The sequence below is a fragment of the Paroedura picta genome, chromosome 7 (assembly GCF_049243985.1).
Source record: "Paroedura picta isolate Pp20150507F chromosome 7, Ppicta_v3.0, whole genome shotgun sequence".
Classification (NCBI taxonomy): Eukaryota; Metazoa; Chordata; class Lepidosauria; order Squamata; family Gekkonidae; genus Paroedura; species Paroedura picta.
The window spans coordinates 98,413,907-98,439,661 of NC_135375.1; the positions used below are offsets into that span (position 1 = coordinate 98,413,907).

The 25,755-nt window shown below is 46.1% G+C and overlaps 1 long non-coding RNA gene across 1 annotated transcript in view; it reads right to left on the bottom strand.

Annotated features, from left to right (window-relative positions):
- Positions 1–407: 407 nt before the first annotated feature.
- LOC143841869 (uncharacterized) overlaps positions 408–25,755 on the bottom strand; it is a 56,184-nt gene continuing 30,836 nt past the window's right edge. The window contains exon 4 of the long non-coding RNA XR_013232913.1: positions 408–706. This is a non-coding gene — a long non-coding RNA (uncharacterized LOC143841869). The remainder of the gene's footprint in view (positions 707–25,755) is intronic.

The window sequence follows — 25,755 nt, forward strand, 5'->3', positions numbered from 1 at the left end:
CAAGGTTTGTTCTCTCTTGCTTTCTTACGATGGGATTCTCTCTTTAGCACCAGATCTCAATTAATTAGCCCATTTATCCCCCCTATGTTTTCCTTTGCAGCCAGTAATAAGGGCCCTTTGTACTCCTGCAAGACACAAAACATATGGTTACAATAAACCCAAAGATGGGAACAGATGATCTGGAGTTAAAGAATTCCGAGGAGAGAAACATTTCAGTCAATTTGGGGGGAAACTGTCATATGATTTAATTGCCACCACATTCCCCCCCTCCCCCCACCCACTCCTTCCTATGTTTGTTCAGCAAACTCCTTAATTCATAATGAATCCAATTTCAGCTAATACTTGCTTGGCCTGGCAAATTATACAAGCACGCACGTTTAATTCAATTTCACAAAAACTCTCAACAAGACAGTCCCCTGTTTTAAGACATTCTGAAACAGCGAGGGTATCCTTCTCCCAGACAAAGAGGCAGCCGAATCGATTGGGTCTCGAGAAGAATTTATTAGTCTACAGAATCAGAAGCAACAAGATGAGAATGTAGCATAGAACTGAATGTACCTCCACGTCTGCAGGTCGTGCAGCTTTAACCCTCCTCCCAAATAAACCGTGGGGGGTGGGGGGGAAGCCACCTGGAAGGAGAAAGAAGAGGCCGGCAGTCAATGGCTCCCTGATCGGCTTTGCCTTTGTGTTCCGTCCTGAGATATGCCTGCAAAAGGAGAAGATGAGGCTGGTGAGAGGCAGCAGACAGTAATGCCCAGGGACACATGGTGAGTAGTATCGCTTTTATTAACAGTCATGGATTCAAGTGGGTAGCCGTGCTGGTCTGAAGCAGCACAACAAAACAAAATCCGAGTCCAGTGGCACCTTGAAGACCAACCAAGGTGTATTCAAGGCATGAGCTTTCGAGTGCAAGCGCTCTTCCTCAGTCTGAGGAAGAGCGCTTGCACTCGAAAGCTCACGCCTCGAATACACCTTGGTTGGTCTTCAAGGTGCCACTGGACTTGGATTAACAATCATGCTGATCAATGGAGCAACGTCAACAAAACCAAGCGAGTCCCAGTAGAGTTAAAAGTCTAAACATGACCGAGATTCACCAGGCAGGCAGGGAGACAATGATAGTAGGGTCAAGATCTATTTAGGCTTCACACTGGGAGTGTTTAGCAGAGTTTGAATATGCAAAAAAAGAAGAAGAAGAAGAGCTAAGCACCAGGTAACTTAAAAGAATCAAATAGTTTTATTTGGAAAAGAAACAACTTTGTATAGGAAGAGGGAGAGAGAGCGAGAGAGAGAGAGATTCCAAACTGTCTTATTGGCCTGGTTCTGTAGTTCACTATGTCTGTTGGGGAGGCAAGCAGGGAGGAAGTGTGTTCAAAAGAGCAGGAAGTCTCCAAATGAGCCAATCAGGACATTGGAGAACTATTTGAAAAATATCAGGAAGTACCTATTCTAACAGTACAAATACATATCTCCTCCAACCCCCCTGTAGGATTCTCCTCATCTGCTCTTGAATCATGCGCACTACTTATCTTGCATATCCCAACAGGAATCCTGAAAAATGTGCTGTAAATATATTCAGCTGTCCAACTGACCGTATTCGAAGGTGTTGATCAGATGCAAGCAAATTGCTTGGTCTGTTTTTGTTCGTCCTGAATAGCCGTCAGTGCTGGCCAAACTGGTTTGCGTTAGATTCCCCCAAAACAGTGCACAAAGCCCATGCTGATTCAAATTGATTGGCCTCTGTTGATTCCGCAGAGGACAACAAAGACAGATGCCAAAGGGTGGGATTTTATTGAAACACAGCATTCATGGACAACTGATTGACCTGAGGCCGGAGCGAAAGAGTGGACTATTTAAACAAGTACTATGACCATATATAGTCATGTAAATCTTTCCCTCCCCCTCCCAAAATGACCAATGATGGGCCTGGAGGTGTGGGAAGAGGAGGGGCCCCGGGTGGGCGGGTCCACAGCTCTGCTTCCCAACTATATTCGGCATGATCGCACCACTTTGGGGGTTTCTTGAAGCCTGAAGAATGTTTCCTGGGTTTCTCAATGGATAAAAAAAATTAGAAAGGCTGGACTAAGCTGTGAAAGCAGGGACTCTCAGCGATTGTTCATTTATTTATTTATTTTACAGCCCTTCCAGTGGGCTAGCTCAGCCTGTGGCCAGTTCTAGTCAGCCTGTGGTCAGTCCTGGAATTTTTGAAGATGGTACTGGGTACTGTCATAAGGCAGGAAATGGAGGAGACCAAAGCATGTCAGGAGGAAAACAGACATCTGGGGGAAAGAGACTGGGCAAACCAAGAGGGAAAGAAGCAGGAGCTTGGGGTTGTGGGGGGTGGGGGGTAGGATTCCCCCTTAACCACTAGCATTGTGAGTCTCCAACTGAAAAACGTTTCACCAAGAAGCGAAAGAGTGCATTAAGTGGTACGTGGCTGCCGCCATGGCACTTGCTCTCATTAAGGCATCTAGGGACCAGCCAGCAGTATTAGGATATCAGCTTCTCTGTGATAGCATTACCCTATTTGATCACCAGCTCCTACATGGGAACCAGTCCTAAATTTCATGCGAAGCAAATGTTTTGCCTGTGACTCAGACCAGATGGCTAAATAAAGTATCTCTGCCCAATTCACAGCTGGCTTATATTTTGGCAAAGCAATTTTTGTGTGTGTGAATGCACTAAAGGGTTGGAGGGACGGGACTTGCAAGTCACCCTGAAAAGGCTGAAAACAAAAGACTCCCGAAAGTTGAGATGTATCTGAAGATAAGTATTGAAAACAAAACACATAAATGTCCTTTCATAAGTAAGTGTAGCAAAATTATCACAGTGTATACAATTTTCAAAATATTGATCAAAGGATAAAAAGCCAAGGGTGTTTCGATGAAGATGTCCTCATCAGCGATCAACCATAAGAGGAAGAGCTCGGGGTGGGGTGGGGGTTGCATGCTACTTTTTTACTACCTGAAAGTCTCAAAGGGGCTTACAACTGCCTACCCTTCCTCTCCCCACAAGACACCCTGTGACATTTGTGAGGCTAAGAGATCTATGAGAGAACTGTGACTGGCCCAAGGTCACCCAGCTGGCTACATGGGGAGGAGGAGTGGAGAATCAAACCTGGTTCTCCAGATTAGAGGCCACTGCTCTTAACCATTAGAAGAAGAGTTGGTTATTATATGCCGCTTTTCTCTACCCAAAGGAGTCTCAGAGCGGCTTCCATTCACCTTCCCTTTCCTCTCCCCACAACAGACACCCTGTGAGGTGGGTGAAGCAGAGACTGCCCTGATACTACTGCTCGGTCAGAACAGCTCTATCAGTGCTGTGGCAAGCCCAAAGTCACACAGCTGGCTACATGTGGAGGAGCAAGGAATCAAACCCAGCTCTCCAGATTAGGAGTTGGCACTCCTAAGCATTATACCTGCATTAAGCTGACTCTCAAATTAAGAATTTTTTTTTAAAGATATAGCTGATTCCTTTGTCAATCAGCATTTCCAATGCCACCTAAAACCTCAGTGGCAAAAAACAAACAAACAAAAACAAGAGTGGCATAATCCATACTTTTCCAGAGAAGAGAACATATCAGACTGGGGAACCGCAGAGGGTTAAATTCTTCCCAAGTGCCATAGCCCTGATCTTGGTTGGGCTTTTGAAGGGTTACATTTGCACATCTGGAATTTCAGTGGTCTGGTTTGGCTCTGAGAAGCTGAAGCAGGAAGTCCCTGTCAATGGATACTAGCCATGGTGACAGTGGGGAACCTTTATGTTCTGAGACACTAAGCCTCTGCATCCCAGAGCCAGGAGGCAACATCAGTCTTGGTCTCTACGCCCTGTTGTTGGCTCTCCAGAGGAACTGGTTAGCTGCCGGGTGAAACAGGATGGTGGACTAGGTGGACCACTGGTCTAATCCAGCAGGGCTAGGTGGACCACTGGTCTTATCCAGCAGGGCTCTTCTTATGTTCTTACCATGGAAGGCCTCATCCTCTTTGCCCCCTTGTTGGCTCTCCAGAGGAACAGGTTAGCTGCTGGGTGAAACAGGATGCTGGACTAGAAGGATCACTGGTCTGATCCAGCAGGGCAGCTCTCCAATGAAATACTGAACATGGTTCATTTTAAAAATGGTGCAGTGCTTTCCTAGATTTCAAAGATGGGCCTCTCTTGTTTTGATAACACTGGCTTTCCACTGCAGAATTACGCAAGCCCTTCCCTGTAAAATAGAGCCACATGCGTTCGTAGCAGGAGGGGAAAGGGTGGTTCGAGGCGGAGGGTCCATAATCACAGCATTCTGCAGAGACATTTATACACATTTCTTGCTGGGTTTATGGCTTTTCATAAAATCTAATTTTCAGCTGCTCCAGGAGTGCCCTTCAACACGCTCGGACACCAGATAACAGGCAAGGCGCTGTGCAATTGCAGAGCGGCAGATCTTGTCAAACCAGCGAGTAAAAAGATATAGCTTCTCACTTAAGGAGAATCATTAAGCAGTCCAAGGCAGTCTGTGTGGTATTTTTGCAAGGATACGTAACTGCCAGGTGAAAGGTCTATTTGGACTGGGTCCAGAATGCTTCGAACTCAGCTCCCCTTCTTCCCTCCTCCTTTACATTTATTTCCTTGGTGCATTTTGTAGAGCTGCTGAACTGCTCTTTAAAGCCTTGCTGACCGACTGTCCTTTAGCTTGTGAGCAGTGCAATCTAAAACGAGGGGGAGGGAGGAGCAGCCAGAATGGAAGGATAATTGAGTTCCTCTGTCTCTGACACATGCATCCATGCATTTATTCATTCCATGTTGCAACCACTCTCAGCCCATTCCACACACCTGTAACATAAATAAAGCCCGACTGGGGTGGTAGGAGGAGTTGGGACTCATCACCTACCTGATTGGGCCCCTGGGGAGTCACTCACCCTGGAGCACCAATCAGACAGGGGACACCTAACTCGGTAGCATGGTTGTCTTGGCCAATGGACTTCCCATATCTCACCATTTGGATGGCCTCAGGGCTCGGCAGGAGTTCCAGAATCTTGCCAGTTATAAGCAAAGCAATGTCATTTTGGATGCAATCGCAAGAGAAGCAAGCAGCCAGCAAGATTCATGGGTTTCCTCCCCCTGAACGCCCACGCAGAGACTTAATTATTTACTTGTTTTTATCATTTCCACCCTCTTTCTCTACCCTACTGTGCATTTAAGTGACTCAAGGAAAAAAATTATCTCGGAACACTACAAGCACTGGGGAAAAACCTATTTTAAAGTGCCATTTAATAAAACGGCAATAATGGAAGAACAACGTTAATGCAAAACGGTGCCTAAGAACACCACTGGGTTTTATCCCAGTTTTGAAAGCCATGGAGTGACAGCTTTGAGGACACTCAGGTCAAATTACATGCTATGAAATCCTCTTGCGTTTCATAGACAAATGCACCCTGGGAGCTTTGTGCTTGAAACTTGATTCCCAGATCAGTTGGGATCCTGATTCAGATCAGGAAGGAGGAGGAGGAGGAGGAGTTAGTTTTTATATGCCGCTTTTCTCTACCCAAAGGAGTCCAAAGCGGTTTACAATCACCTTTCCTCTCCCCACAACAGAAACCCTGTGAGGTAGGTGAGACTCAGAAAGCCCTGATCTTACTGCTCTGTGTGAATAGCCCCTAACAGGATTGGACTAGCCCAAGATTACCCAACCGGCTGCACGTGGGGGAGCAGGGAATCAAATCCGGCTTTCCAGATTAGAAGCTGATGCTCTTAACCACTAAATCATGCTATCTCCATACACTAATTACAGCATATAAGAAAGGGAAGGCCTTCCTCCCCCCACTCACTCTATACCGCCCCTGCCCTTAGGGGTTCAGGGTGGCTCACAATCATATAAAAACACATTCAATAAAATCAATTACAGTAATAAAATCGCAATAAAATACAGTTTAAAACCCCCTCCCCACCCCGTTTGCACCTCCTGCCAGCTACGATGACATCAGATAAAAATAAACAAGTAGGGGGAGCCAAGGAGGAGATGGAGAGAGGTCCATAAAGTTTAGGACTGGCTTGTTCTCAACTGTAAGTCAGGTGGAAGAGTGCCATTTTACAGGCCCTGAGGAACGTCAACAGCTCCGGATCTCAGCTGGCAGCTCATTCCACGAGGTTGGAGCCAGGACCAAAAAGGCCCTACGGAACTAGCCAGGGCCAAAAAGGCCCTGTGGAACTTCAACAGCTCCAGATCTCAGCTGGCAGCTCATTCCACTAGGTTGGAGTCAGGGCCAAAAAGGCCAGAGCTGTCTGTCCCAATATGTCCCCTAGAGGGCCTTATGCCCTACAGATGTTCACCAGGGGTCACCAGCAACTTGTTATTTGCAGAGCATAATGCCCTCCAGGGGACATATTGGGAGAGGCGGTCCCTTGTCCCTTTCCTTGTAGGTTATGGGCCCAGCACAAATCAGTCTCCACCACACTTGTAGCAGCACCATCCAGACTTCTGCCATTGGAATCTACCGTCTCATTAAATAAGATCCTCTCCTTTAAAAATGCCTAAAAGAAGAGCCACCAGGTGGCTGAGCCTCTGGCTCAGGAACAGGACTACAAACAGGTGGTTAAACTTAGATGATAAGGGGAACCGCAGGTGTGCCCAGGTTCTGAGGCATTACAGCTGTGTTTAAGCTGCCTTTGTCAAAACAAGTAAGGCTGCACCCTCGCCCAGGAAATGGGCTTGGGTCAACGCTATGATTGCGCCAGAATTATCTCCGCTGCTTCAGTTGTGCTTTCCTAAGGTGCCCCCCCTCCTCTTTTCATCATTGCCCTCCCATTAATATCGTAGGTGACATCTCTGAATAACCCTTCCAAATTGGGTGGCACTGCAGTAATGTACACAAATCAGGAGTCTGATGAATCTGTCTGGAGCAGCAGGTGATGGCCATACATCCCTAACAGGGGCTTGCTTCCCCGGGGCCAAGTCTGTTCACTATTTAGACGGAGGCAATGAAGATGTGCTAACAAGGTGAGAAGGAGACAGTGCGCCTCTGCTTCTCGGGACCCAAGCGGAACGAAAAGCTTTGGTAGAAAGTGGAGCTGGAGTTATCTGGAGAGCTGACTCACTGGCCGAGTTTAAATATGCAAAGGGACAAAGTGCCAACTCCTTAAAACAGCCTTTCTCAACTTTTTTTTTACCACTGAGAAACCCCTGAAACATTTTTCAGGCTTCAAGAAACTCCAGAAATGGCGCGATCGTGCAGAATATGGTTGGGAAGCATAGTTGTGTATATGGCCATCTGGGGCCACTCCCCTTCCCACCCCCTCCAGGCCCATCACTGGCCATTTTGGGAGGGGGCGCAGTTTGACATGGCCATATCTGGTTATATCCCCTGATAAACGTCTAACAGATTTTCAAAATATAGTTAAAAATTAATTCCCACCCATTTAGAAAAGCCTTCCAGGGCCATCAAGAAACCCCAGAGTTTCATGAAACCCTGAATGAGAAAGCAGGGCATTTAAAAAATAATAATCAAGGCTTTTCTTCTTCCAGGCAGTGGAGATCTACTGTTACAACTCATCTCCATATGACAGAGATCAGTTCCCCTGGAGAAAATGGGTGCTTTGGAGGGGGGACTCTATGACAAAACCCCCCACAGATGTTCCCCCCATCCCTAAATCTTCTCCAGGCATTTCTGAACATAGCACTCTTTCAGCCCACACACATGACTTCACAGGTGTGACTCCCCAAATGAAGATCTTTGCAGATACCTATGTGTTAGTCCTAACTTTGCCTGTTTGCTACTGGAAACACCAGCTTTCTACTCGTGCCCATGAGGGGTGGAGGGACACAGCCTAACACAGAAAGAGGAGCCACTTCAAGCGGTACTTTACAGCCCAATCAACGTACGGGGAGTAGGCAGCGCGGGGTGTCAGAACACTTCCGCACAGCCACATCTGAACTCACAAATGGATTTGTACCAGTGCAGGTATGCCTGCCCTTGTTCGTCTAAACAAATCTTATTCTCTGCCTGCAGCCCACATAATCGTTTCAGGCGTCCTCATCAAACTCCCTGAAAAAGAAACGGCCGCAAATTGCAAAGGACTTTGGAGTTCAACTTTATACGTGATCGGGAGGGGGACGAAAAAAAGATTCCATCAGCAAATTGCCAGGAAGGGAAAGCAGAGCGCTTCATCTTCTATAGAATCATTCTTCAATTCAAGGAGGTATTTAGGAGAAAACAAGAAGTGACTGCCACAGACGCATCGACAGAAGCCTTGCAAATGAGGGCAAAATTGGGGTAGTGCCTTTGAAAAGCTGAGCTTTGAAACACACATCACAATAGAATGGTTCTGACGTGCGCTTTCCTGGCATTTTTTCAAAGCAGCAATCTTTAGCTAGTGCCGAGGATCAGGGGGAGGGGGAGGCAGCTGCCTAAACACTTGGGGGGGGGGGGAAATCCCTGTAGACATGTATTCGGCATCCAGCAATTCGATAAATAGTTTCTAACTGATCTATGAATCTAACCCACATGACCTTCCCGGCTCCTGGCCTTGTGCTCTTCTCCTGTCTCTGCTCACTGGCGTTGTCAGTTTTCGTTCCCCCTACAAAGAGGTAAAACTGTACACCTCGAGATACCTGGCTTCTTTGTATCCCGTTTGAAGAAGAAGAAGAAGAAGAAGAGCTGGTTCTTATATGCCGCTTTTCCCTACCCGAAGGAGTCTCAAAGCGGCTTACATTCGCCTTCCCATTCCTCTCCCCACAACAGACACCCTGTGGGGTGGGTGAGGCTGAGAGAGCCCTGATATCACTGCTCAGTCAGAACAGTTTATCAGTGCCGTGGTGAGCCCAAGGTCACCCAGCTGGTTGCATGTGGGCGAGCGCAGAATTGAACCTGGCTTGTCAGATTAGAAGTCCGCACTCCTAACCAGTACACCAAACTGGCTCTTTGTTTTGTCTGCCAGCACCTGAGGAACTAGTGGGAGGAAATGGAGCGGGAGGAAATATGTGCTGATGTCCTGTCGCCATCATCATCATCATCATCATCATCATCATCATCATCATCATCATCATCATCATCATCATCAATTGGCCGCCACTATCAGCCAAGCCATTTCATGGTGGGTTACATAATATAAAACCCCACATAATAAAAATACATAGAACCATTAATCCCCCTGTTAAACCACGATATCCCAATGGCAAAAAAAAGGGACAATCTACGAATGCCAGCAGCCCATTGCCAATGATGATCTGGGCTAGAGGGGCCAATCTGATCTCTCATGCTCTGACCTCAACCAAAGACCTGGTGGAAGAGCTCCGTCTTACAGGCCCTGTGGAACACAGAGAGTCCCCGCAGGGCCCTCAGCTCTTCCGGGAGCTCACTCTACCATGTTGGGGCCAGGACGGAAAAAGCTCTGGCCCGGGTCAAGGCCAGGCGAACCTCCCAGGGGCTGGGTACCACCAGCAAGTTGGTACCCACAGAGCATAAAGCTCTGTGGGGGGCATAAGGCAACCAGCGGTCACTCATGTGGGTCCCAGACTGCGTAAGGCCTTCAAAGACAAAACCAAGACCTTGAATCTGATCCGGGCTGCAACCAGCAGCCAATGTAGCTGCCTCAGCACAAGCTGGATATGAGCCCTCCAAGATGTTTCCATGAGGACTCTAGCAGCTGCATTCTCTACCGGGTGCAATTTCTGGGTCAGAGACAAGGGTAGGCCAGCGTAGAGCCTGCTATAGAAGTCAATTCTGGATCACCATGGCCAGGTGCTCTAAGGACAGGTAGGGCACGAGTAGCATCGCCTGGCATAATTGGTAAAATGCCTGGCAGGCTACCCTCATGATCTGCGCCTCCTTAGAAAGGGAAGTGTCGAGGATCACTCCCAAATTCCTGCCATGGGGCATGATGTTAAGTTGCGTCTCAGCCAAGTCTGGTAAACACTCTTTCTGACCTGTCCGCTTCCTCCATCTTGGAGGGGGTGATTTTCAGAAAACTCTGTTCAAGCCACCCAGCTATGGCTTCCAAACATCTGGCAAATGATTCCAAGGGGAAGTCCGGACGGCTGTCCATGATGAGACAGAGCTGGGTGTCACTTGGGTATTGATGACAACCCAGCCCAAAACTCTGCACGAGCTGAGGCCTCTTATGTTTCTAAAGCAAACCCTGGTCCAGATGAGCACTTCCAGTGACCAGTGAGTGCCCTATAGGAGCCAGCCTTTCCCCAAAGTGTGACCTCAGCCTCAATGGATTTTATCTGGCCTTCTGGTCCATAGAATCGATTAAGGTCCTTAGTGACCTACATAGTTAACACTGTATGTAAAGGAACTAACTGAATATTTAACATTTCTGTATTTTATGTGTGCTGCTTTTGGTGTAGTGTTTAGGAGTGCGGACTTCTAATCTGGCATGCCAGGTTCGATTCTGTGCTCCCCTACATGCAGCCAGCTGGGTGACCTTGGGCTCACCACGGCACTGATAAATCTGTTCTGACCGAGCAGTAATATCAGGGCTCTCTCAGCCTTACCCACCTCACAGGGTGCCTGTTGTGGGGAGAGGAATGGGAAGGCAACTGTAAGCCGCTTTGAGCCTCCTTTGGGTAGGGAAAAGCGGCATATAAGAACCAACTCTATTATTATTATTATTATTGTTGTTGTTGTTGTTGTTGTTGTTGTTGTTGTTGTTGTTGTTGTTGTTATTTATGCCTGACTACTGATAAAGGCAGCGATGCTGAAATGTGTCTGGTCAGAGGTGGCATTAGTATGAATGTACACTTGGATTTTAATGAGGCTATATTTCAAGCCTCGGGTTATAATTTTAATAAATATGAATATTCAATTTTACAACACATTTTACCCTACAGAGGCTTGAGCACATTTCCCTCATTTTGACCCTTTTGGGGGGATGCCAGGTTTCCAGCCATAACCTAGAGACTGGCAACCCTATTAGACTCCTCCCCCAATCACAAGGAATTACCCAACCTACACCAATGGAGTTTTAAAAAATAGCTAAGTTCTCTACCAAGGCAATAGAAATCTGTGCCCAGAAAAGCTGCATTCTAGGATGTCTATAAGTTATACAAATCAAGCATTTGCATAATGTTTGCACTTTTGTATTATTCATTCTGCAATGTTTACTATTTTGCATAATTTATGCTGCTGCTCTTAATCAAAGAGATGTACAGGGCAATGGAGCCCAGCTCAGATGGCTGAAATAGAGCCAGGCACTGCCCATACCCCCTCGAGCATCTTTAGGGAGGAATGAATGTTTACAAGAAAAATCTACAGTATTGCTATTTGGAATGCAAAACTTTACTCTTAACCCCAAACTCTGCATACTAACAAGCAAATAAAAAAAAAATTCCACTGATCTGACTGAAGGACAATCGGGTAGCAAAGAAATTCTGAAATGCCTGATCCTGAAATTCCAAAACAGCAGAGCAAAACTTTTCTAACAACAGAACAGAAGACGCATTTCTGTAACGAATCAAATCAAAATCAACATTTCCCAACGCATATTTTCAGTCAACATAATTTTCTTCCAGTATTGCAGGAAGAAACCTACATATTTCTCATTACAAGTTTTTTTTTTTCCTTTCCCACTTCATACATCTTATGACGTCTGCTTACAATACAATACCACCAAACATATATTCTCTTTAGGAAATTTCCTCTGAGTCTATCCTTGAAGCTTTCTAGATAATCCTATTTATTTGCAAGTTCTAAAAAAAAAAGAAAAATATTCATATTGAGTTCTTGATTTAATCTCCTCAAACATGAGAGTTTGCGTTCAGCCTTAATAAAATCTGTTATGCAAGGCGTACCGCTTCTGTTCCAAACATTAAAGTTGACAAAGAACTCAGCTACATGAAATTCATTACTAAAGATAATAGATACCTGCAGCCAAACTAATATTTCTCCAAGATCTTAGATCTTATCCATCTTTTATCATTTCTACTTGTTGCAACATGTATCTTTGTTTAAAATGATTAACCAAGCTCAAGGAGAAATATCCATCCCATATATCTCCCTAGTCCATGGTAGATTGTTAGTTATAAAGCAGTTTATTTGCAGTTACTGTTATTATATTTTCTGATACTATGGATGACATTAACTTTGCTTTCTTGCAATATTTTGGCTTTCGTTTGAGGAAAATCTTAATTCTATATATTTTTATTCCTCAATCTATTGAACGCTACTGTAGGACTTACAAAGGACAAACCTCAGAAAAAGAAATATAACAAGAAATACAAATCACACCCTCCCCCCCACCACCCCAAGAGCATTGAGGTCATCTGAACAAAATTTGCTCAAGATCCCTGGCCTAAAAGAGATCCCTGGCCAAACCAAGGACAGGACCTTTTCACCCTTGGCCATGACCTGGTGGAATGCTCTTCCCAAAGAGATCAGGGCCCTGTGGGACCATAACCAGTTCCACAGGGCCTATCATACAGATGTTCCACCAGGCCTATGATTGAGGCCCAAATAGAGGTCAAGAAGAGCTGGCCTCACTGCTAAAAGAGGGAAGATCAGCTCCTATAAGGATCTTAAATCCCCATTCCTGGCCTCCAGTTCAAACAATTTATACAAGAAGTAGTGTTGGTTCTTATATGTTGCTTTTCTCTACCCAAAGGAGTCTCAAAGCGGCTTCCAGTCACCTTCCCTTTCCTCTTCCCACAACAGACACAGTGTGAGGTAGGTGAGGCTGAGAGAGCCCTGATATTACTGTTTAGTCAAAACAGCAGAAAACTGCTGGTGCCTGGCCTTTAAATACCTCCCAAATTGCAAGTGAATTGGACCAAAATATCAAATTCTATGGTCCTCTGAATGAGACATCCCCAGCCAGCCATGGATTTCTAGAAGGAAAAACAAAAGTCAATGTTCAACTCACGAGCCTAGAACAATGTTGAACCTGACAAAAAGCAAACCTGAGATGAAGTAACTCAAACGCAACAAACTCAAAGTCAACAAAATATCACAGAAATATGCCTGGATGAACCTGGTTTGAGTGCAGAATGGGTTCCATATAGCCCAATCTCATCAGGTCTTGGCAGCCAAGCAAGGTCGGATGGGGAGCCACCAAGGAAGACTCTACAGAATACACCAACCGCAAACCACCTCCACTTCCCAGTTGCCTCGAAAGCCCCTTGCAGGGATCACCATAAGTCTTGACAGCCCCTAGATGGAGAAGCCTGCTCCTCTTTGAAAGCAGCTTCCATCTAAACAGTTTCCTTATAATCTGAACTGTTCCAGTCTCTAATTATATCTGCTCGACTTCCTTTTCAAGCACGTCTTCACGAACGTAAGGCCGCAAAACTTGAGTTTAAAATGCAAGCAGCACAAGTCCATGGCATTCAACGTTCTATATTTGTCTGTATTTGCACAGAGTGAAAACATACAAGCTATCCTGCCTCCACGGGAAAAGATGCTTCAGAGTTAATAGAGCTGGCTTTGGCTTTGATCTTCTATGCAGTTCTCATTACAGAGGTGGTCCTCCACCGTGAAGAGCATTCTTCTGGTGCTGGGTACTCTTTGCCTCCTTAAAAGAAGTTGATTCTGCACAACTGGAAGTGCCTAGTGCCAGAGGAATGTGCTCAAGCATCAGAGCACCGCCGATGCACTGGAAGAAGGAGAGTGCAAATGGAAGCCGGGGGGATCAGATCCAAATTATAGATGCCAGATGCTCCACAGTGTGCCTCATGTTTGGCCTCCAGTTGCCTGGAATTGGTCAAACAGCAGAAAAGAAGGGGAAACAAAAAAAAAAACAACCTGAAACACAGGTGAGAGCCAAAGGGGCTGAAGGACACAAAAGTGTTAAACAATTTCTTAAACAGAGCTCAGGGTATTTAAAAATATTTTAGAAACCATTAAGAGAACACTTCTTTACCCTATATGTCACACATATATCAGTCAAATGTATACCATAGCTACAAAAAACTTGGACCTAATGCATTTTGATCTATAAGATCTTCATAAAAGTGAATACAACAATACATAGTAACAAATACAATATAAGCATGGAGGAAAAATTCAACGGGGGGGGGGGGAGAGAATCTTTACTTGAGTAGAATGCCTATACATTTCCTGGATCTGCAATTTGCTATTATTGGTTGTTGTACACCACACCCCTTGTTCAACAGGCATCTGTCTGCAACATCCCCTGGGTGAAAGTAGATCACGCTTTGTGTCTGTCTGCATGAAAGATCAGAAACTAGTTGGCTGTATTTGGTCTTCTTGTCATTTGGAGGTTTAGAGCCTGCACTTACCTTGCACAGTCCATGCGCCTTTGTACTGCACACATGGGCGACATGGTCTACAAACCCGCATAAGGTTTCCTAATTATTTTCTCAGGGATTGCTAATTAAGCCAGTGATATTCATGTCTGGCTATCATGAGAACTGATCCTTCATCCCCGTCCCATTCCCACCTACCCCCCACGCAAGTCTCTGCCTTGAATTTTACAGTAGGGGACTGAGAGATGCGCTGCCAAGCGTCCCACCTGGAATGAGTTCTAGCCCTTTTGCACATTCAATTTGTTCCCATAGCAGCAGTTGATTTCCCTAATTGCTCCTTGAAGCCTCAAGGGCATTACAAACAGGTAAACATGTAAAACAACCCATCTTTACAATGCTGGCTCCCCTAGGGAAGGAACTCTGGCTGGAAAACATGTCACTGTTGGTTTTAAAACAGCATGAAAATGGAAGAAGTCAGGCTAGATTCCTGAGCATGCATCTGTCCTTTCTCTGGAAGCCAAAGGAACAAGTGACACAACAAAGGCATTGGGCTGGCCTTTCCACTTGACTCTACAGGAAGACTTGCATCCCTGTTCTCTGATAAGCCTGATGAGAAGGTGAAGAAGCAGTGGGACAAGATCTGTGTGCACTAGAGCAGCGATCCCCAACCTGTGGGCTGCGGACCACATGTGGTCCTTTGACTAATTGGAGGTGGGCCCCGAAGGACGCCTTCTCCCCCCCCCCCCCCGGCCCTTTACTGCATCCCCCCCAGCCCTTTACAACACACTTCATTGTTGTGGCGTGTCTGTATCTTATTTTGAAGGGATGTTTAAACATTACCATAGCGATCAGAGAGGGCTAGGGCAGTGGTTGAGAGTAGAGGAGTAAACTACCCCCCCCCCACCGGGCCTCAGTAAAAGGCGTTGAGTGGTCCCCGGTGAATGGTCCCCGGCGTTGAGTGGTCCCCGGTGATAAAAAGGTTGGGGACCACTGCACTAGAGCATTCCCTCCCTATATATGCAGACGTAGGTGTAGTCTGCAGAGGGCTTTTTACCCACTCCCTGTTCGACTAAATCCCTGTAGTCTACACTGATTCGATTTCCATTTTGATTTTGGGCACTTTAAATTTCTCCTCTGCAACATGCATGATTGATTCGTGGTGACCCTACCTTTCCCCCATGATATTCTGGAGTGGATATAAGCCTCAATATTTCAAAAACCACCATGAGTAAATGTGCAGATCTCTGCTGTTTGCAAATTAACTTCCTGCCTCATGCCTCCAATGCTGCAGCAAAGCAGTCTTCTCTGATTGGCCAGGGCGTCAGTTCAAGGACTCCCTGGTTTCCGGTTGCAAGGCTTGTCTTAAAGGGACTGCGCTCCAGAAGCCCTAACTTCTCTCAACAGAGAGTTGTCTCGGATTTATTCCTCCCCTGTCTACTGTCTCAAGTCCTCTCCCCCCACACACACACACCTCCATTCAAGAAAAGAAAGAGATTCCTGCTGTGCTTGGCACCCCTTCCTGCTCTGAGCTTCCCCCAAGAAGTGCAGAACACTTTCTATTTAATTGGGGGATAGAGGAAGACCCAAGTTGAAATTGATCTGAATTCAGCAGGATCCACAACAGAAAAAACAAACTAAGTGCAGAATCAGCCCTATATACCTGGTAGGGAGAAAAAGTATGTTCAGCTTGTTGAGACTAAACTCAATTTTCTTTTAACAATGACACACTTTGCAGCGTTGAACCAGAGGTATCGAATGCACGCAGGCAATCAGGGCTTCAGAAATCCTGATTAGTTCTCCTCCTGCTTCCATTTCAACACATTCTTCTCCCAACAATGCTGCATTACTGGGTCCTCCTGGGGTTTACACTCAAGAATCTGATGTAATTAATTGGGGCAATTCCTTTTGATCCTTTATTAAGCTGTTGTGGGGCTTTCAAGGACACGCTTATCTAAAAATCATATTCCTCTGAAATACTCCAGCGGTGAGTCATGGGAGAAGGTGGAGGCGGCCAAGTCTCTCCCTGTGCTGAACAGCACTTGCAAACTCTTTTCAACTCCAGATTCGGTTCTGCTAAAACAGCAGCAAACAGCAGGGTGAAGCAGGTGAGTGGCTTTCAAGTACGCTGCACCCATGTGGCTTTCATTTGGGCTGGGAATCAGAACAGAGGATATGACAGGGAAATGGCCCTTCAGACCACTGCATGAAGGTCAGTTCCTGCACCTACGCTTGGTGTAATGGTTAAAAGCGACATCTTCTAATCTGGCGAGCCGGGTTTGATTCCCCGCTCCTCCCCATGCAGCCAGCTGAGTGACCTTGGTTTCATCACAGTCATGATAGTGCTGTTCTCACAGAGCAGTCTCTCTCAGGGCTCTCTCAGCCTCACCTCCCTCTCAGGGTATCTGTTGTGGGGAGTGGAAGGGAAGGTGATTGTAAGCCACTTTGAGATTCCTTTGGGCAGTGAAAAGCAGGGTATAAAAACCACTACACCCCATACTCATGATGCTGAGTATCTCCTAAAGCAGGGGTAGTCAACCTGTGGTCCTCCAGATGTTCATGGTCTACAATTCCATGAGCCCCTGCCAGCAAATGCTGGCAGGGGCTCATGGGAATTGTAGTCCATGGACATCTGGAGGACCACAGGTTGACTACCCCTGTCCTAAAGGAAAGAGGTATAACCCCCTCCTCAAAACTCCAAAATCACCATTATCTGGTGCACCTCTCTGAAGACAAAATGCATTTGAACATATGATACACTTAGCCAATTACAGGGTTCCCACGTTGCTTAATGACTTCTAATGGAACGTAATTGCATTCAGTTTCCTAATTATGTCACATGGGCTCAATCACAATTAGTTTTTTGCCCATTCATTAGAAAATGTTTACGGTTTCCTCACTAAATTCAGAACAACCTCAGCTGGTGCTTTGCTATTACTTTGGTTCTCTACGGATTCATTTCTGGAAGTTTTTTTCTCTAAACTCTAGATTTAAATCTTTTCATTTGGTGATTTTTAAGCTGGATGCATGAGAAGAATTTTGGCCATCACAATACATGTGCCATTAAAAAATTCAGTTTTTAAAATTCAGATTGATTCGATCCGAATTGATTTGGGAATACCTGAATCCCATTATTAGTATAGGGGATTTGAGTTCAGGTGATTCAGATTTCTCTGAATCAGTTCAGCTCTATTATAGCCTATGGGGCCATTAAGGTAAATGGGAAAGGAAACCTTTTCATCTGTTCCGTGTTCTTGGGGGAGGTTTGAGGGAGAGGCACCAAATTTGTAGCACAGCTGCTGGAGCTTTTCCTCAAAAGAACCCCCAAGTTTCAAAACAATGGGACTAGAAGGTCCAATTCTATGAGCACCCAAAGAGGAGCACCCAAAGAACGTCTATCCAACCGCCATTGTTCCTTTGGTGGGAGGGAAGGACAAGACCAGACAATCATAATGTGTTATGTTGAAATGCCACTTGCTTGCGGTTCATACAGTGGATGCAGCTGTGCTCTTTGTGTGATGTTAATTAGTTCCTCAGAAATAACTGGTGAACCACTGGAGAAAATTGAATGCCGAACTAGATGGGACCAAGGTTGTAGAGTCCCTAGTGTGCCAGCATGCCCACTGGAACTTACCGTGAAGGGTACTTCTCCCTGGGTTCTAGGACTCCATCCCTGATGGGTGGTTCTCACTGCTGTTGCTAGGGAGGCAGGACCAAAAACTACTTCCTGTTCCTGTCTCCCTGGTGGGACCACCCACCTTCTCCAGTTTTGATTCTTCCACGAGCTCGAAAACTCACTAAAAATTCATAACATAACCTGTCTGATAACGAAACAATGCCTTTTTTTTTGTAAGAAGAGAAACAGGAAAAGGAAGCATAATTGATTGACTCTAAATATAAACCAACACATTAAACGCTGTCCAGCATCCAGAACAATCACCGTCTTTTGAAATCCACAGGATTTACCTAGCACTGAAAGTAGTAACTGAGAAACCTAGACACAGAGGCACAACAATGCCCAGGGAGGGCCGGATGGAGACCTAGAACCAGGGGAGAAAAACCTGGATGGATCACCATACCAAGTAAATTGGGACAAGGTTGGAAACTACTCTCCTAGAGACTGCCAGGGCTTCATCTAAATCTTAAGCCTTGCTTAAACTTTAGCTTTGACCCTATCTGCTGAAGTCTACAGAACCCACACCTGCCGTCCTACACCTAGGCCTATCTTGTTGGTCTGTAAGATGCTGCCGGGCTAGAATCTAGCTCTATAATGCATAATTCTCTGGGATTTATCAGATTACAAGAAATGTCAAGAAATTCTAATTTGAAATATTTAAGGAAGCAATTTGCTCCAGCTTAGCCGGAGAGCCTAGTTTTGCAAACACCGCTTGCTCGATATGAAATGAACAATGCCCTCTATCTGTCATTCAAACCTAAACATAAATAGCTGGAAAAAAACAAGATCTCCATGACTAATAAGAAGGCTGTTTTCAAACACAGAAGCGTCCTGGGGATCGACTACAAAGGAGGCATCCCAGCAGATTGCCCGTAAGGGAACACGTCTGGGCTGGGATTCAAGATGGTTTGCAGGTGGGAACAGTGCATGTTGGACCGGTGTGTGTGTGTGTGTGTGTGTGTGTGTGTGTGTGTGCAACAAGGCATAGATTCCTGAGAAAATACTGAACAGTCATGGCTGAAGAAGAGGACAGTTGAGAGGGATAATAAAAGCACGCCTTTTTTTTTTGACAATGCATTCCTAATGAGAGTAACTCTCTCCATTGTCTTCAGCAGAGAAAGTATCGCCCTGTTTAAGTTTGCACTGCTAGGTAAGACTGCCAGCTGAGTTGGGAAATACCTGGAGACTTTGATAGCGGAGCTGGGAGGGAGTGGGCTTTGGGGTGGGGGGTCAGTGGAGTATAACGCTACGGCAGGGGTAGTCAAACTGCGGCCCTCCAGATGTCCATGGACTACAATTCCCAGGAGCCCCTGCCAGCATTCGCTGGCAGGGGCTCCTGGGAATTGTAGTCCATGGACATCTGGAGGGCCGCAGTTTGACTACCCCTGCGCTACGGAGTCCACCCTCCCAAGCAGCCATTTCCTTCAGGGGAACTGATCTCTGTCACTTGGAGATGAGCTGAAATTCCAGGTGGATCCTCAGGTCATGCTTGGAGACCGGCATTCCCACGGTTAACCTGGCATCACAGGCCCAGTTGTGTGCGCCTGCACTGTTTGAAGCTCAGTGGGTAGTGACCAGAAACCAGGGCTTCTCAGTGGTGGCACCACAGCTATGGGATGCCACCCCCACAAAGATTTGCCTGATGCCTGGCCTGGGTGGTCTGCGGAACTCTTGCAGAAGTTTTTGGATTCGTTTCAGGCTTTACTGCGGGTCTTGCCACCATTGCTGCAGTTTTCTTTGTGGTTTTGCCAGCAGCATTGCTGGATCCAGAAGGAGGAGGAGGAAGAGGAGGAGAAAAGCTGTTTTTTTATATCCTGCTTTTCACTACCTGAAGCAGCTAACAAACACCTTTCCCTTCCTCTCCCCACAACAGACACCCTGTGAGGTTGGTGGAGCTGTGAAAGCTCTAACAGAACTACTCTGTGATGAGTCCAGGGTCACCCAACTGATTGCATGTGGAGGAGCAGGGAATTAAACCCAGTTCTCCAAGCTAGAGTCTGCCGTTCTTCAGCCACTAAACCATGCTGGCTTTCACGCTAAAAGAGTTCAGGAAAGAGAGGGGGTCTTCCCCCAGTTTCTTTCTTTCAGAGGTAGCCTCTCATTTGTCCTGAGATTCCTGCCAGGGCATCAGAAGAACCGCGTAAGACAAGGGCTGGTGGGGAGGGTACCGAGCTCCTTGGCATTTTGTGTCTGCAAAAGTAGGAGATGAAAAGTTGGTTTTTCTCTACCAGAAGGAGTCTCAAAGTGGCTTCCATTCCCCTTCCCTCTCCTCTACCCACAACCGACACCTTGTGAAGTAGGTGGGACTGAGAGCTCTGAGAGAACTGTGACTCACCCAAGGTCGCCCGGGTGGCTGCATGTGGGGGAAGAGTGGGGATTCAAACATGATTCTCCAGATTAGAGGCTGCCATTCTTTAGCTACTACACCCAGCTGACTGACTTGACAGCACTTTACATACATATATAACCTCTCCTCCACGATGCCCACATGGTACAATCAATCGCCGCCACTGTTCAATCGGTGTTTAAAATTAATTCTCATTGCCTTTTTATTTCCTGCTCCATTTCAGTGTATTACCATTTCCGGTTGCTATAGGCAGTTGTTGATTTCATATTTTATTGCATTACTAGAGGTATATTCTAATACAATATACTGTTGGGCCCGCCATGCCAAAGCCTTTCTCCCCCCCCCTCCCCTGAGGTCCCGGCTTCGGCGCAGCGAAAGGAGCAGGGCCGGCGCGTCTCTGACACGCCGGCCCTGCTCCTTTTGCTGCCCAGAAGCCAGGACCTCAGGGGGGGGAGAGAGGATTCGGGGAAATGCTTCCACGTGGCAAAAGGAACAGGCCCGCTGCGTCAAAGACACGCCTTTTGACACGGCAGCCCTGCTCTTTTCCCAGCGGCGAAGGCTCTTCCCCCCGGCCCCCTCACCTCCTGGACTGATACTTGAAGGGGCCAATGAGGAGCCGCTTTGTGGCTCCTGATTGGCCCCTTCAAGTTTTTATCCTGGATTCTGCCCGCCCCTTTCTCCTCCCACATTGCCCTTATAGCATTATTACTACCGCTCCCGCGGAGCGGTTTACAGATGATTGTAAGTGGGATCGAGGGGGTTTGCCGTTCCATAACATGTCGGCTTTAATGGCAGCCAATGCTATCCTTTGAAAATTGATTGTCTCGAAATTGTCCCGTGTGACATGCCGCAAATTACCTTGGCATTTATGATTTTGTTTTGTGATACTTACCCAAATGCTCAAAATAATCCCCCCCCCCAAAATCTAATGTTTCACAATCAAAGGCTTGTTAATAAGTTTTGGTTTTCTGTGATTGATAGGGTCATGTTCCGAAAGGGGATGAGTCATCTGAATTACATCGCTCAAACAGATGTGCATTTAGATAAAGCTGCCCTAGGAGAAATTTTAGACAGGTAGATCTAGATAGATTGGGAAATTAAATATTTTTTCCCCCTCAAGGCATCTTCTACCATTTCAGGGTTACTAACAGATAATAAGAGATCATTCTACACATCTGAACACTATGAATCTAGACTTTCCGTTGTCTGGAATCAACCAATCTTTATTTATGGTCATTTAGACGAAAATTTTAGATGCACTACTATACAATAGCAGTTTGTAAAAGGCAAGGCAATACATTAAAGGGTTAAAAATGCATCAACAATAAAACTTAAAAACTTCTCCACCATAAAAGTCAACATTTAAAAGCATTAAATACCGTTGACTATTTTACAAGGATAAAATGAGCTATGAAAAGCAATAAAACTATTAAAGCTGTTAAAATATAAAACAAAAAACAAGATTAAGAGACTACCATAAAAGCTATTAACCAAAAAACATAAGAAGTTCTGTGGACCTATCGGCAAGGTTATAATGGCTATACATCAGTGACAAATGCATTGTTTACAATAAAATGAAAAGGTATTACTTAGAAGAAGAAGAGTTATACCACGTTTTCTCTACCAGGAGTCTCAAAGCGGCTTACAATTGCCTTCCTTTCCTCTCCCAACATCAGACACAAGTCTGCTCTGCGAGAACAGTATTATCAGGACTGTTCAAACTCACTCAGCTGGCTGCATGTAGAGGAGAAGGGAATCAAACCCGGCTCACCGGATTATAATCTGCCACTCTTAACCACCGCATTGACATTCAGAAAATTATTTCCTGAATAATCATGTTCTAATGCAGTGGTCCCCAACCCCCAGTCTGGGGACCAGTACTGGTCCGTAGATCAGTCGGTACCAGGCCGCAGCTCCTCATCCTCCTCCCTGGCTGCTGCCTTGGGGGTTGCCCTGCCACTCTGCCGCCGGCTCACTTCTGTTGCTCTCCAGCGGCCACCATGGCTGGGGCTCCCCCTCGGCGTGACACTGTGCAACTGCTGCTGGCAGCGCCCCCCAGCGGGCAGTGGGAAGTCAGGGGCGCCGGCAGGAAAGCAAGTGGAGCAGGGGCTCAGCTGGTGGTGGCGACGTCCCTCGGCAAAAGACTACCCCCCCCCCGGGCCTCAGTAAAATTGTCAAGTGTTGACCAGTCCCCGGTGATAAAAAGGTTGGGGACCACTGTTCTAATGTATAGATTCTAGAAGGAGAACAAGAAACAATAAGACCACCATGCATTACAACAGGGCCATACCCAAAGACCATTTTAGCCTAAACCAGATGTTTGCATTATCTGCATCTGAATTGTATCCTTTATTTTTGCTGGCCATCCCACAGCAGATACCCTGTGAGGGAGGTGAGGCTGAGAGAGCCCTGATATTTCTGCTCAGTCAGAACAGCTTTATCAGCACTGTGGCAAGCCCAAGGTCACCCAGCTGGCTGCATGTGGGGGAGGAGTAGGGAATCAAACCCAGCTCACTAAATTAGAAGTTGGCACTCCTAGCCACTACACCAAGATGGCTCTCTTTTTGTTTTGTTTTCAAAGTGATCTTCTCTTTATAAAGCCCCCACTTTGCTTCTCATATTTCAGCCACAATCCCTATGCTCTACAACAGCAGTTTTCAACCTAGGAGTCGCGACCCCGAGGGGCTCAATCGACCCTTTCAGGGGGGTCACCAAGGCCACTGCTGTCTCAGTGACCCAAAGGGGAAGGTTGAGAACTGCTGGTTTACCTGCTTTTGCAGTGGCGGCCTCAGCCACCCAAAGGAAGTTGTGGGGTTGCATGCACGCTGGCAATCACAAAAGGCCTTCCATGGCTGCCAGCACGCCAGAGCACACAACCCCCTTTGAGTCGCCACCACGGCAGCAGGGGTCACGGCAGCAGGAAAGTTGAGAACCGCTGCTCTACAAACTTGCAACCTAATCCCCAAGTAAATCATGGCCAGACATTGACACCACCTGCAACTTCCTCCCGTCTTATGACCCTGCCTACCACCTGCACCTTTGGAAACTTTGAAATGCTGGTGGCTGTGGGAAGTGCCGTCAAGTTGCCGCTGACTTATGGCCACCCCATAGGATTCTTAAGGCAAGAGATGTTCAGAGGCGGTTCGCCATTGCCTGCCTCTAGGTAGCAACCCTGGACCTCCTTGGCCCAAGCTCTAACCGGAGCTGACCCTGCTTGGTTTCCAAGAGCTGATGAGATCAGGCTACCCTGGGCTGAGTCTGCATGGAGTTTTTATTCCAATCCCAGGTTGATTCAGTCCCTGCCATCTACACTGAATGTGGTTTCCATTTCAATTTTGGACGATTAAATTTTTCATCTGCAACAAGTATGATTGATCCGGAGTGACCCTACCTTTCCTCCATGATATTCTGGAGTGGATATAATCCTTGATATTTGAAAAATCGGCATGAGTAAAGGTGCAGCTCTCTGATTTTCCTGAACTAACTTGCTGCCCAGCCTCCAATGCTGTAGAAAAGCCCTGATTGGCCAAGGCATCAGTTCCTGGTTCCCAGGTTGCAAGGCTTCCCTTAAAGGGGAAGCCCTAACTTCTCTCGGCAGAGATTTGCCTCTTGGATGTATTCCCCCTCCTCTGCTGTCTCCATTCATCTCCCCTGCCCTTCAGGGAAAGAAAGAGGCTCCTGTTGCACTTGGCTCCCCCCTGAGCTTTCTTAATCATGTGCAGAGCACTCTCTGTCTCAATGGGGGGGGGGGAGGAAGACCCGAAATCAAATCAATCTGAATTCAGCAGGATCCACAATCAAATAAAAAAGTAAGTGCAGAATCAGCCCTGGTCAGGGCTTTGAAATGTTAATTTCCTCTCCAGTTGCAAGGCACTGAGAACACTCTCTTGTGAGCATCATCCCACACTTTGCTCTATTCAACTGAAGGAGCACAAAGTTGGCTGTAAGAAGACAAAACCATCTTTTCCAAAGTGCACACTTCTAACGGAAGTAGACGGCTCCCCCAGTCTGATGAGCGTGAACTGCTGACCTGCCAGATGCTGTAAGAGTTGTGGAAATTTAACATTGCATAATGTATGTCTGAAGAAGGAATAATTCTTATGTTGTAAAAAAAACCAACACCAAAAACCCTCATCTCTTTTTTCATATTTAGAATAAGGGAGGAAAGGAAAATAAAGTATAGCATCTATCACAAAACTTTCACTATAATATAATTTTGCCATTTTCTTTGCTAATATCATTGTTCTTATAGTTCATTATAGCTTAATGACAATTCATGACAATAGGATCTTAACACAGAAAGTCTTAAAGACAACAAAAACATACTTTAAAAAAATTAATACGGTCACAGACCAGCAAGTTTCCAACATGCAAATATAAAAAACACATTGAATCCTATAGATGTGAGCAGAAGACAGGCTAAAATATACCCCCCCCAAAATCCAAACAGTTATACGTAAGAAAGGATGTCAATCAAAGAACATAGTAAACACAAAAACATACATAGTTTATCCAAATAATGAGAATACATTATAAATAAGAAAAGAAAAAAAATTTCGATAGAATGTTTCCAGTATAAACTTGCCCTGCCACTTTTAATCACTTCTTTTCCATTTTGGGAGACTTGGGAGAAGGACTATTTATCCATCTCCTTCCTGACCCCCATCAGTATCACGGCAAAAGTGCATGGAGCCACGGCTGAGGGGCAGAGTGCATGCCTTCCTGGCCATTAACCCCCCCTCTCTCCCTATATGTGATGGTTGAGGAAGTTTTGTTTCATTGTATCTGAAGAAGTGTGGGCAATTCCATGCACACTTGAATAAAACTTTCCTGGCCTTAAAGGTGTAACTGGGCTTGAACGTTATCCTCCTGCAAACCTTATTTGTCTTTAAAGTCCTCCTGGACTCAAACACTGAGCTAGATGAACCAATTATCTGCCTCGATCAAAGACAACCTCATGTGTTCGAGGATCACCACGAGGCTGGTGCCTCCTGTGCACGCCTGCCTTGAAAACCCTTGTTATTTTTCTGGTTGGCTGTTTGGGAAGAGCTCTGAACATTATCTCTGGGGAAGGGGGATAAGACAGCCGATTCTCCTGCAGCATTTATGCCCTGCATAATAGCCATGGAAGAAGGTAGCTTCCAGCTTTTGTGTGCACAACATGAAGAATGATCCTGCATTGACAGAGGTAATTCCTGATGCCCGTTGACAATTCAAATGAGGGAAAGCGCAAGATGGATGCTCTCCCTATCGGTTTCCTTGACGGCCTGGTGTTTTGTCTCCTGCGGGGCTTTTCAGATGCAAAAGCAATCACAGCAGCCAGCTTAATCACAGGAATTAAAACAAATCAAACGGAATGAAAGGCCCGTGTCTTACAAGTTCCTTTTCTAGCTGCCGTCAAGGTGTTCCCACTCGAGGGAAGATAAATGGCTTTTGAGAATGCATCTCCAACCTCCCATCAATGTTTTTCAGACTGCCAAAACCTTACCTTCCTTTAAGGGGGGGGGGCTTCAATCCTCACTCTTTGTTTGGTTTCTCATAGATTAAAGAGACAGATGG